Raw genomic sequence first — 14,205 nt, 5'->3', positions numbered from 1 at the left:
CATTGTGGGTGTGTGTATGTTCAGTCCATGAGTTTAACGTGGGTCAGATGTCAGGAGGCAGAGTTCAGGAGTCTGACAGCTGTGGGGAAGAAGCTGTTCCGGTACCTGGTGGTCTTAGTCCGGAGGCTCCTGTAGCGCCTCCCAGAGGGCAGGAGGGTGAAGAGTCCATGCGATGGGTGACTGGGGTCTTTGATGATTTTCCCAGCCCTTTTCAGACACCGCTTCCTGTAGATGTCTTTTATGGCAGGAAGTGGTGCTCCGGCGATGCGCTGGGCAGTTTTCACGACCCTCTGCAACGCCTTCCGGTCCGAGGCAGAGCAGTTCCCGTACCAGACTGTTATACAGTTGGTCAGGATGCTCTCGATGGTGCAGCGATAGAAGTTCACCAGGATGTCTGAGGACAGGTGGTTCTTCCTCAGAGTCCTCAAGAAGAAGAGGCGCTGGTGAGCCTTCTTGACCAGCTTGGAGCAGTTGGTCGTCCAGGTGAGATCCTCGGAGATGTGGACTCCCAGGAACTTGAAGCTGCTCACATGCTCCACAGCCGTCCCCTTAATGTGGATGGGTGGATGTGGGTCAGCATTCCTCCTGTAGTCCACGATGAGCTCCTTGGTCTTCTCGGTGTTAAGCAGCAGGTTGTTTCTGTCGCACCACTCAGCCAGACGATCCACCTCCTCCCTGTAGGCGGCCTCATCGTTGTCACTGATGAGGCCAATCACCGTGGTGTCATCTGCAAACTTAATGATGGTGTTGGAACCATCAGCAGGTCTGCAGTCGTGGGTGAAGAGGGAGTAGAGGAAAGGGCTCATCCCACAGCCTTGTGGTACACCGGTGTTCATTGTGATGGTAGATGAGCAGTGGTTATCCAGCCGGACATGTTGGGGGCGGTTGGTCAGGAAGTCCAGTAACCATTTGCAGATGAGGGAACTGATGCCCAGGTCTGTCAGTTTCCTGATGAGTTGTGAGGGGTGGATTGTATTGAATGCTGAACTGAAGTCTATAAACAGCATTCTGGCGTAGGTGTTGTTGTTGTCCAGGTGTGAGAGGACAGAGTGCATTGCGATGGAGACTGCATCCTCTGTGCTCCTGTTCTGGCGGTATGCGAATTGGTGGGGATCCAGGGTGGGGGGGAGACAGGATTTGAAGTGTGCTAGGACCAGTCGCTCTAAGCACTTAGTGATGATGGGGGTGAGTGCTACTGGGCGGTAATCATTGAGGCAAGATGGGTTGGAGTTTTTGGGTATCGGGACGATGGAGGTGGATTTGAAGCAGGCCGGTACCACAGCGTGGGCCAAGGACAGATTGAATATGTCTGTGAGCACTCCTGCAAGCTCCCCAGAACACGCTCTGAGAACACGCCCGGGGATGCCATCAGGGCCTGCAGCCTTGTGGACATTGATCCTGCTCAGTGGTCTGGCGTCATGTCTGCTTTGGTTGTGGTTGTGGGGTTCCCTCGCTCAAAACGAGCATAAAAGTTGTTGAGCTCGTTGAGGAGGGAGACATCAGAGGATGCGGGGGAGGGTTTGGTGGTCCTGTAGTCTGTGATGGTCTGGAGTCCTTGCCACATGCGTCGGGGGTTGGAGTTGGAGAAGTGTTCTTCTACCTTCTTTTTGTAATGGTGTTTGGCTTTTTTGATGCCCTTCTTTAGATTAGCCCTGGCTGTACTGTAGGCGTGTGCATCTCCTGACCTAAAGGCGGTGTTGCGGGCCTTCAGGAGGAGACGAACATCCCGGTTCATCCAAGGCTTCTGGTTGGGGTACATGGTGATCCGTTTCTGGGTGGTGACACTGTCTGTGGTTTTGGAGATGTAATCCAGTACAGATGAGGCGTACTGGTCCAGGTCTGTGTGGGTGAACATATTCCAGTCTGTGTTTTTAAATCTGTCCTGGAGCATTGCGTCTGTCCCCTCTGGCCACACTTTAATTGTCCTCACAGCAGGTTTCACACGTTGGATGAGTGGTGAATACCGAGGTGTGAGGAACAGGGAGAGATGGTCCGATTGTCCAATGTGGGGGAGGGGTGTGGCTTTGTAGGCTCCAGCCAGGTTGGAATACACATGGTCTAAAGTCTTGTCTCCTCTGGTGTGGCAGGAGACATGTTGGTGGAATCTGGGGAGGACTGTCTTTAAGTTGGTGTGGTTGAAGTCGCCAGCAACAATAAAAGCAGCCTCGGGGTGTTTATTCTGGTGTTTGTTAATGGCTGCAGAAAGTTCTTTTATGGCCAACCTAGCATTAGCGTCGGGGGGGATATACACGGCAGTGAGTATGATAGAGGTGAGTTCTCTGGGGAGATAATAAGGTCTGCATTTGACCATTAAAAACTCCGCATTAGGTGAGCAGTGACTCTCAGTAGTAGTGGAGTTCATGCACCAAGCATTGTTAATATAAATGCACAAACCTCCACCTCTGGTCTTGCCGGAGTCATCTGCTAGCCTGTCGGCTCGGTGTGTGTGGCGTCCTGCTAACTCGATAGCATTGTCCGGGCAGCTATTGTTCAGCCATGTTTCGGTGAAAAACATGACATTTGAGTCCATAATCCGTCTGTTGTTAGTGATGAAGAGCCGTATCTCATCCATTTTGTTTGCCAGAGAACGGACATTGGCGAGAAAAATACTGGGTAAAGGCAGCCGGTGTGGTGTTAGCTTTAGCTTAGCCCGTAGCCCTCCGCGGCTACCTCGCCTTTGTTTACGATCTCGGCGCCGTCTGCGTGCACTTCCGCCCGGCCGGGGAGAGTGGGCAGCCTCCGGTGTTCTGGAGATCTCTGGGATGAGTCGGAGATCGGCGATAAAACTGTTGGAGTTGTGAGTCCAGATGTCCAGAAGCTCTTGTCTGCTGTAGGTCAGCAACGCACAGCAATTCTGGACGAATAATCCGGTTAAAAGTAGATAAAAAACCGCTAAATAGCAGATTCTGGAGAGATACTGAGCCTCGCGTTGTTCACGCGCCGCCATCTTGGAATAAGGTCGAGCACCCCCCGTAGCTTCCCGCCGAACAGTAACTCAAAGGTAGAAAATCCCGTGGAGGTCTGGGGCACCTCCCACACTGCAAACAATAGAGGGTCCGACCAGCGATCCTAATTGTGTTCATCCTTGTGAATGAACTTACAAATCATCAGTGTTGGGACTAACGCGTTATTAAGTAACGCGTTACAGTAACTACGTTATTATTGTGGTAACGAGCACGGTAACTAGTTATTATGCCAAAACCAGGAACGCGTTACTCGTTACTGGGATTTAGATAGGCTCGTTATTCGTTACTTCGTGTGGTGGCTATCGCAGAGCTTCCACAGATTCAATAACATTAGCAAGTAGTGGAGGCCAGCAGGTGGATGAAGGAAAAGGGAGGCAAGAGGAGAGACCCGAAGCGGCCGCTGGTCCGAGAGTGTCAGGTGAACTGAACTTCAGGTAAGAAGTTATAACCTGCAGTCCATCTGGGTCAGATATGAACCAAGTTTAGGTGGAGTTTATTTTCGTTATGCTGACTTTTTCGTACTGCGTGCTAGCTAGCATGACGGAGTTTCTATACAGCTGGGTGGGTGCTATGTTACTGATGTTGAACTTTATTTTGTTCATAAGGTTAATTATTAGAGTTGCCAACCGTCCCATAAAAAACGGAATCGTCTCGTATTCAGAGAAAATATTACGCGTTTCGTATTGAGGTGAAAAGGAACAGTTTGTCCCGGACTTCAGCTAGAATGGAAAAGACACAAAGCTGGAGTTATTCTGTGTTTACACTGCACAGCTGCCTCTTCTTCTCTCATCCTCTCACCCTCCCTCTCCTGTTTCTACTTCAATCATGAAACTGATCAATGATCAGCTGATCGGCTTTTCTCTCTTGTTTATTTATCGCCCACTTTGCGCCAGAAAGAGGAAACCAGCGGATGTCGCGGTAAACAACAGCAGCACTTTTAAGCTTGATCAGCTGTTTTTAGAATTTATTTAATATTACTTTCTAGTATCAGCTGATGTTTGCTGGAGCCACAGCTGTAAACCTGCTGGTCATGATATCGGTTTGGATATGTGGTGAGAGGGAAACATGAAGATGAAACCAGGAGATGTCCTTACTGAATCATTGGAGCTGTGATGGAGAAACAGGTTTACCTTTTAGTTAACATGAATGAGTTGAAGAGAAGTTATGAACTGTTTCTGAGAGACAAATAACACCAGGATCCTTTTCTAAGTAGCTGACAGCTGGTAACTGTGCAGGGGCGGGTCTAGCAAAGTGTTGCCAGGGGTCCATCTAGGGAATTAAAAGGGAAAGGGGGGCACAAGGAAATACTTTCTTATTCTCATTTAAAATGTCTCACTTTAAATCAAATAATTATCTGAGTCTTACAACAAACAATTGATAGATTGATACATATATACTAGGGGTGCAACGATACACAAAATTCACGGTTCGGTTCGGTTCGATATTTTGGTTTCACGGTTCGATATTTTTTCGATACAAAAAAATGTTCATGCTTTTTTAATTTGTCATTTATTAAAATTATAAATATATATTTTAACTCAAAAGTACAGTTTTTAAATTTAATGTTGCTGAAACAACAAAGTAAGAAAAAAATAAATCTATCTGATCAAGAAATCACTCATCTTTGGAAAAGAGAGTTTATTACAGAGAAATGGCTCTTTCCAAAATAAAAGCTATACTATACGCTTCTTCTGGGGTATACTCTCAGCAGCATATTAAACATATCAGGTCCCCATAAGGAGAATCATGTGCTAACGGCTGTCTAAATTACTCAGGTAAAGTTTGTAGCATGCGTGCTTGTTGTTTTTGTCTGCTTCCACTTGTCATTGCACTAGGATGATGTCGGAGTAAATGTGTAGTCATATTCATTGTGTTCCCACTAGTGCTGTCAGCGTTAATCTGAAATGATGTTTACGCCACAACACGGCAAATCTCTGTTAACGAGCTACCGCGGATCGCCCCATGCGTGGGGCTGGACGGCCAACACGTTAACGAGCAAACTGCGCTAACCACTACTTCCCACCCATGTAATTGAGCGTTGCGTGGCACATCCGACATACTGTTTTACTTTTGTCCATGACGCGCTTACCTTCAGGGTCATACTTCACATGAAAACCAAAATAGTTCCAAACGCCACATCTGAATGAGGGTGGGGGTGATTCATTTTTCCATGTTGCAATGAGAGCTTAACTTCTGTCTCGCTAGCTTGCACTGCGCTCAGTGAATCTGTGTTCGACTACTCCGCCTAGGCTGCACTGTCGAGCGCAGATCCACTGAGCTCTCAACACAGACAGCAGAAGGAAAGTTGATAAAATAAATTTAAAATTTTGTATTGTTCGATACATATGCGTACCGAACCGAAAGCCCTGTATCGAACGGTTCAATATCGATACGAGTATCGTTGCACCGCTAATATATACCATCAGAACAGTGTACATCACTGTCACAACAGTGTTTATTTTCATTCAAAGGCTTTATGATTTTTCCTATAATGGTGGGCCGGTCTCTAGTCAAAATGCCCGGGACGATTTTTTTGTCCCAGTCCAGCTCTGTATGCAGCTCATCTGCAGTTTGGGTTTACCTACATCTTCCTATTCAGAAGGCAGAATTTCCGAGTTCTGAGTACAATCGAAAGCACCACGACTGCAGTTTTTGTGTTGGATGTAAAAAGCAGGCTAGGATAGAATCAGGCGTGGAATTTCTCTCGTGGAAATGTGCACATTATTTTTTCCTTTCTATTGGTAGGTGGCACAGTGCACTTGTGGCAAGTAAGCAAGCTAGAAGACTGGCAATCTTGCTGGGCATCCAGTCACGGAAGCAACACATTAACAAGAGAATTCTGAGTAAAACCAAAGTTACTTCCCCTAGTAACTAGTTACTCTGAAAGTAAGGAGTAACTTGAAGTAACTGAGTTACTTTTGATAGAAGTAACTAGTAATGTAACTAAGTTACTAATTTAAAGTAACTTACCCAACACTGCAAATCATGGATTTTAAAGTCTCATTCAGCCACTCCACCAACCCATCAGTCTGTGTGCAAAACATAAACGACGTGCCCTGGTCAGTCAGTATCTCTTTCAGGAGATTGCAGACTCGGGAGACGACTTGAAACAGCACCTGGGCAACACTCTTTGCAGAGTAGCAGCAACACTGCTTCCATGTATTGCATTGCATAATCCAACAGAACTAATTCAAAGCGTTATCTGCATGAAATGGCCCAATGAGGTTCATGCCAATGCACTAAAATGGGACCTCCATTAAGGCCAGTGGGCGTAATGGTGCTGACATTCCATGCAGCTAGTCATGGCTGGATGGCCACCTTTCACCAAACATGGACGACGCGACCCCGCCTCCTACCATTGTGCAAAAATGAAGCCAAAATATCCCGCTTGTGGAGGCTGCCATCTTGCAAATTTGGAGCCAGAGTCTGCGCAGTAGTGACTTGAGGTGGAGCAACTGTGTAACGCTCCCGCCCACACCTGCTGGACGTGACCGCAAACATGCCCCTCTACACTTTTTACGTAGCCCGGCTGCTCGAGTTTTTTTGCTGGTTTACCGCGACTGACGACTCGTTTAATTAAGGTAAATACAACCATGTCACTGTTATAAAAAAGACACACAGCTTATCATCTTATAGTTCTAAAATCACTCTGTTGTTAATTCGTTAGTTAGATTAGCCGCTAGCATACGCACTGTGTTGGAGGCTTGTTGCTAGCTAGTTAGTGATGCTACACACCTGCTACTCTTAATAGTCTTCAACACTTGTGTTTTTTTTATCCATTTTTAGACAGCGATGAGATCAGTTGCACACTCTACAAAGGCCCAGAGTTACTGTTAATATCAAAAATATAATGCTGTCCTTTTAGATTTTAACATAAGACTGTGAGTGTAATGAATCTAAAACTGTTTAAATCTTCAGAGCCCTCTACAGCCTGGTAACTTGGAGACTTTAAAAACATCAGCAGAACGTTTCAGTAGTGTAGTCTAATTTGTTCTTTTCATTTAATAATAGAGTCCATATTATATCAACAGCTACATTCACCCTGGAGAGAAACTAGTGAGGGAGACCATCAGGACCAAGCTGGGTTTCTGGGTCCAGAGGTTTGGAGAAACTTCTTCCCTTTCTTTCATCACAGCTGTCCTGTGCCATAAGTTGTGTTGACCCGCTGTAAGAGGCATCATTTAAGAAACACCAGGAAAACTGAAGCTCATGGCATTGATCAAGCAGGACTCATGATCTTCACCAGCAGCTCCCTCACAGGGAAATCGTCAGGTCATAACTTCTTGTTTGCACATATTTAATATTCAGCTCTGCACAGGAGCTGAAGCAGGGTGCAGCCTGTTGCTTTTACAGTATAATACTTGTAATAAAAGTACAGTAACAGTAATTAGTGACTGAGCAGCCCGGGGCGTTTCTCTTGATTTCTTTAGTAAATTCATTCATCTGCACAGCTAAACGAACCCTGACAGCCGAGTGCTCATTTTAGCTAGCTAGGTCTCAGGAGCTAGCTAAGGATGGTAGTTACGGAGTAGCTTACAAACACGTTTAACTTACCGAAAAAGTGCAGCGGGGTCTCGGGTCCTTCTGTCGGGTAGTCCAGTTTACTGAAAAACACCTCAGGCTGTCAGGTTAAAACACTCGGTCGTGTTTTCGTAGCGTAAATGCTGGGCGTCCTCTCAGAGCCTACGCTCTATCTGCTATTCGCGAACAGAGATACGCAAGTTTTTCCGTGACTGCAGCTGTCAGTCAAAGCTCTGATGATGACGTTTCACCCCAATTTAACATCACCGCGGTAGGAATTAGAATCAAACTTATGGGAAAGGAGACCCCTTGAACATCAATCAACGTGATGAGAACTATTGAAAACAAAAGAAAGAATCTTTGGAAAAAAAATTATATAAGGAGAATTAATTTATTTTAGTCTGACCCCAGTCCCATCCGCTAACATGGAGGAGGCGGGATTTATGTCGTCCATGTTTGCCCTTTTCCTGGTATCACTACAAAGATTTCTAATTTGCCTCTTCCTGTGCCTAGGATGGTCCAGCAGAGTTGTAAGTGCTTAAGCGGGGCATACACTGTGCGATTTTTGGCCCATTTTGACCCGATTTTTCAGTTGTGTTGTGCGACCGTTTTGGTGATCGGCCCGAGTTTCGCCTTCATCGTGTGTTGTATACATAAAATGGCCTGTATAGCGCTTTACTAGTCCCTAAGGACCCCAAAGCGCATTACACACTCAGTCATCCACCCATTCACACACTGGTGATGACAAGCTACATTGTAGCCACAGCCGCCCTGGGGTGCACTGACAGAGGCGAGGCTGCCGGACACTGGCGCCACCGGGCCCTCTGACCACCACCAGTAGGCAACGGGTGAAGTGTCTTGCCCAAGGACACAACGACCAAGACTGTCAGAGCTGGGGCTCGAACTGGCAACCTTCCGATTACAAGACAAACTGCCAACTCCTGAGCCACGATCGTCCATAGGGTAACGAGAAGCGATTAACACCTCACGACCAGCTCCCGATCATCAATTGCTTGGTCGTGAGGAATCCTCACGACCGTCGTGAGGGTGTCACCGCAGCTTCTCACACTGCGCATGCGCAAACACATAAATATCGGCGCAAAAGACAGAGAAGCATGGTAGTGCAACGTATTGTCTGGACACAAGCGATGGAGGCCCAACTGGTTGAACTTTGGCAAGGTCATCCGAGCCTTTTTGATGGGGCTTCACAAAATTACCGTGACTGCAACAAACGTGACAGGAGTTGGATGGAGATTGCTGCCCAATTGCAGCTGCCTGGTAATTTTTTGTCATTAGCAATTTAGCAAAGTTGATGGCGGTTGATGCTAAAGTTTGTGACTGAGTGAAAGAGAGGGAGAGAAAGAGACAGATTTTGTTTTTGATGAAACCATGAAATAAAGAGTTCAGATGTAAAACCCTGTAAATCGACTTTCAGAAATTTTTATTTTTATAATTAATTTCCAAGTAAACACTCTCTCAAACTGCAGTTTGTATGAGTAGAGTTTTCAATATGAACTATTTAAATAAAAAGTACATGGTAAGGTTAATTTTTCAGTGAATGAGGTGAAAACCAGGGTTGCATCACTTCGGACGCAGTAGGGCAAACTGCTCAAACCAAAACCCAGTGGCAGTGGCTAGAAACCACCAACTCCCAAACAGAGCTGGATCTTAAAAAAATTTGGATTTCTTGAAGGCACATGTTGTCCATAGACAGACGGAGTCTACTCTGAGAATAAGTTCATAACCAGGTAGTTTAAAAGCATACACACATACACACACCTTATGAAGGGATATTTGTGGGGAATGATGTCAAAGGTAATTCTCAGTTGAAATGTTTTTAGTAAAATAAATGCCACAAAGTATACAGTGTAAAATTAGTATCTGACGTAACTAATACTGTTTAGATCTTTATTTCTGTGTAAATCACTTTCCCTTTGTCTGCTTTCGGTATGATTTCCTACAGCTTGGAACAGAGTCAGACGACATAGGCGCAACAGAGGAGGGAGATGAGGATCAGTCCACTATGGGAATTGAAGCAGATGTCCTTATTTCTTCAAACACCACTAGCCCAGTTTCAGTGAGCCAGGAAGAGGAAAACACCTCAAACAGTCCACCAATTTCAGAGTCCACAGGTCGGCTTGTTAAAAGACCTAGAGTGCAAAAACATACACCAAAATCAGCAGAGCACAGCATTAAGATGGCCAAACTTTCCCTGCTTCAGCAGGTCCAGAAAACACTATCGGGATCTAATGCTGATTCTGAGGAGCTGTTTGGCCAACAAGTAGCCTCAGAGTTGAGAAACATAAAGGACAGAGCTCTACAGCTGCGGGCGGCTCAAGAGCAACATAATGAACATGATTTATGACACGCAGGAGGCAGAGCAGGGCAGCCACCATTCTCAATTTGCAGGTTTGCATGTTAGGCCACCTTGGTATCCCACCCAACCTCATCAGGTCCACATAGCCAGGTGGTACATAGGCGTCAGATCTGTGGTCCCGGAGATAGTTGTGCAGGGAAAGATAATGGTGACAACCTTGTCTGGGTCCAGGCAAATTGTTGTTCTGAAAACTCTGAAGCGATTCGCCAAAATTCCGAAAGCGTTCTCCACAACACGACGTGCTCTGGACAGACAGTAGTTGTATATTCTCTGATTGGTGTTAAGGTTTCGAAATGGATATGGTTTCATGAGATCTGGTCGGAGGGGATAAGCATCATCTCCAATTAGCATGTGTGGCATCATAGCATCAGCACCTGGCAGGGCATCAGCAGGGATAAAGTTCAGCGTGCCTGTGTCCATTGCTTCTCTCAGGTCTGAATGGGCAAACACTCCCACATCAGACACCCTACCTTGTATCCCTGCACTTGCATACACAAACTTGTAATTGGCATCAACAACAGCCATACGGATGATGGAAAACCTGGACTTGTAGTTAAAATACATGCTGCCACTCTTGGGAGGGGGTTGGATGAAGATGTGTTTACCATCTATAGCCCCCAGGCAGTGTGGAAATTGCCACTTGTTTGCAAAGTCTCTGGCAATGGCCTTCCACTCAGACTCAGTTGATGGTGTCTGTGAAAGACAAGTAGAATGCATCAAAAGAATCTGGTGAATTAATGATTTCCTTTCTTAACCATACATTCAAATCACTGTCAGATTAGGAGTTCACTTTACTTTTTATATACACATGTAACAAAGAAGACCCTTATGAAAAGAATATAGAGGGAACAGTTTACCCTACCCTGCGTCTGGTGGCCGGGCCTTAGTCCATGGGGCCCGGCTGGGCACAGCCCGAAGAGGAGACATGGGCCCATCCTCCCGCAGGCCCACCACCCGCAGGAGGCGCCATAGGGGTCGGGTGCATTGTGTGCCGGGTGGCGGCCAGGAGCAGAGGCCCTGGCGGACTGACCCCCGGCTGCCAAGACTGGCAATAGGGACATGGAATGTCACCTCTCTGGTGGGGAAGGAGCCTGAGTTAGTGCGTGAGGTTGAGAGGTACCGGCTAGATATAGTCGGGCTCACCTCTACGCATGGCTTGGGCTCTGGAACCAGTCTCCTGGAGAGGGGCTGGACTCTGTCTCAGTCTGGAGTTGCCCCTGGTGAGAGGCGGCGGGCTGGGGTGGGTATTCTAATATCCCCTCGGCTTGCTGCCGGTACGTTGGGGTTTTTCCCGGTGGATGAGAGGGTTTGTTCCCTGCGCCTTAGGGTCGGGGAACGGGTCCTGACTGTCATCTGCGCTTATGCGCCGAGTGGCAGTTCGGAGTACCCAGCCTTCTTAGAGTCCCTGGGGGGGGGGGGTGCTGGAAGGTGCTCCACCAGGAGACTCTGTTGTCCTGCTGGGAGACTTCAATGCTCACGTGGGTAACGACAACGAGACCTGAAGGGGCGTGATTGGGAGGAACGGCCTCCCTGATCTGAACCCGAGCGGTGCTTTGTTATTGGACTTCTGTGCTAATCACAGTTTGGCCATAACGAACACCCTGTTCGAACATAAGAGTGTCCATAAGTGCACGTGGCACCAGGACGCTCCAGGCCGTAGGTCGATGATCGATTTTGTAATCGTATCACCAGACCTGCAACCATATGTTCTGGACACTCGGGTAAAGAGAGGGGCTGAGCTGTCAACTGATCACCACCTGGTGGTGAGTTGGATCAGGTGGCGGGGGAGGACGCTGGACAGACCTGGTGCACCTAAACGCGTAGTGAGGGTGTGCTGGGAACATCTAGCAGAGGCCCCAGTCCGCGAGATCTTCAACGCACACCTCCGGCAGAGCTTCAACAGCATTCCGAGGGAGACTGGGGACATTGAGTCCGAATGGACCATGTTCAGCGTCTCCATTGCCGAAGCTGCTGCATTGAACTGCGGCCGCAAGGTGGTTGGTGCCTGCCGTGGTGGTAATCCCCGAACCAAATGGTGGACACCAGAGGTGAAGGGAGCCACCAGGCTGAAGAAGGAGTCCTATCGGGCTTGGTTAGCCTGTGGGACTCCGGAGGCAGCCGACAGGTATCGACAGGCCAGGCGGAATGCGTCTCGGGCAGTGGCTGAAGCAAAAACTCGGGTGTGGGAGGAGTTCGGAGAGGCCATGGAAAAAGACTTTCGGACTGCCTTGAAGAGATTCTGGCAAACCGTCAGGCGTCTCAGGAGGGGAAAGCGGTGCTCTACCTGCACTGTGTATAGTGCTGGCGGAGCGCTGCTGACGTCGACTGAGAAAATTGTCAGGCGGTGGAAGGAATACTTCGAGGACCTCCTTAATCCCACTGACATGTCTTCCGAGGAGGAAGCAGAGTCTGGGGATGAGGGGAATGACCCGCCAATTTCCGGGGGCGAGGTCACTGAGGCAGTTAAACAATTCCTTGGTGGCAGAGCCCCTGGTGTTGATGAGGTCCGCCCCGAGTTCCTGAAGGCTCTGGACGTTGTAGGGCTGTCCTGGTTGACACGCCTCTGCAATGTTGCGTGGAGATCAGGGGCAGTACCTGTGGACTGGCAGACCGGGGTGGTGGTCCCCATCTTTAAGAAGGGGGACCGGAGGGTGTGTTCCAACTACAGGGGGATCACACTCCTCAGCCTCCCTGGGAAAGTCTATGCCAGGGTGCTGGAAAGGAGAGTTCGTCCGCTAGTCGAACCTCGGATACAGGAGGAACAATGCGGTTTTCGTCCTGGTCGCGGAACACTGGACCAGCTCTTTATTCTCTCGAGGATACTTGAGGGTGCATTGGAGTTTGCCCAACCAGTCTACATGTGTTTTGTGGACTTGGAGAAGGCATTCGACCGTGTCCCTCGGGGTGTCCTGTGGGAGGTGTTGCGGGAGTATGGGGTGTCTGGCCCATTGCTACGGGCCATTTGATCCCTATACAACCGTTGTAAGAGCTTGGTTCGCATTGCCGGCAATAAGTTGGACTCGTTCCCGGTGGGTGATGGGCTCCGCCAGGGCTGCCCTTTGTCTCCGGTTCTGTTCATAATTTTTATGGACAGGATTTCTAGGCGCAGCCAAGTGGCAGAGGGCTTTCGCTTTGGTGGCCTCAGAATCTCATCTCTGATTTTTGCGGATGATGTGGTTCTGTTGGTTTCATCGGGTGAGGGCCTCCAGCTCGCACTGGAACGGTTCGCAGCCGAGTGTGAAGCAGCGGGAATGAGGATCAGCACCTCCAAATCTGAGGCCATGGTTCTCAGCCGGAAAAGGGTGGAGTGCCCATTCCGGGTCGGGGATGAGTTCCTGCCCGAAGTGGAGGAGTTCAAGTATCTCGGGGTCTTGTTCGCGAGTGATGGGAGAAGGGAGCCGGAGATCGACAGACGGATTGGGGCTGCAGCTGCTGTAATGCGGACGCTGCACCGGTCCGTCGTGGTGAAGAGGGAGCTGAGTGTAAAAGCGAAGCTCTCAATTTACCGGTCGATCTACGTCCCTACCCTCACCTATGGCCACGAGCTGTGGGTAGTGACCGAAAGAACGAGATCGCGGATACAAGCGGCAGAAATGAGCTTCCTCCGAAGGGTGGCTGGCCTCTCCCTTAGAGATAGGGTGAGAAGTTCGGCCATCCGGGAGGGGCTCAGAGTAGAGCCGCTGCTGCTCCACATCGAAAGGAGCCAGCTGAGGTGGTTCGGGCATCTGACAAGGATGCCCCCTGGGCGCCTCCTGGGTGAGGTGTTCCAGGCATGTCCCACCGGGAGGAGGCCCCGGGGCAGACCCAGGACACGCTGGAGAGATTATATCTCTCGGCTGGCCTGGGAACGCCTTGGTGTTCCCCCGGATAAGCTGGAGGAGGTGGCTGGGGAGAGGGAGGTCTGGGCCTCTTTGCTTAGGCTGCTGCCCCCGCGACCCGGCCTCGGATAAAGCGGATGAAGATGGATGGATGGATGGATGGATGGATGGATGGATGTAACAAAGACTGAAGAACTACATCTGTGACTCAGAATTGTTTTTGGTGAAAACTCGCTGTATTAGCTGATGGGACGTTTTTGACAGTCTTTCAATAGTATGAGCATGGGTAATGTATTTCCAGTCAAAATTACCTTCAAGTAATCTTCATGCAGTACACAGGTAAGAGCTGTGCATGTTTCCATGACAATCCTGCTCAGTGTGGTGCTTCCAATCCTATACTGGAAACTTAATGAGTTGAAGGTTTCACCTGTCAAATAGAACAAAGTGTCTTAAATTGTGTCAGGTGGATAGTGGACATGGATGGAGCTTCGTAGAGTGACAGATTTTAGGTGACGGATGTAGA

The sequence above is a fragment of the Simochromis diagramma genome, unplaced genomic scaffold, assembly GCF_900408965.1.
Source record: "Simochromis diagramma unplaced genomic scaffold, fSimDia1.1 OVJJ01000466.1, whole genome shotgun sequence".
In the NCBI taxonomy this organism is placed as follows: domain Eukaryota; kingdom Metazoa; phylum Chordata; class Actinopteri; order Cichliformes; family Cichlidae; genus Simochromis; species Simochromis diagramma.
This window is presented reverse-complemented; position numbering follows the sequence as displayed.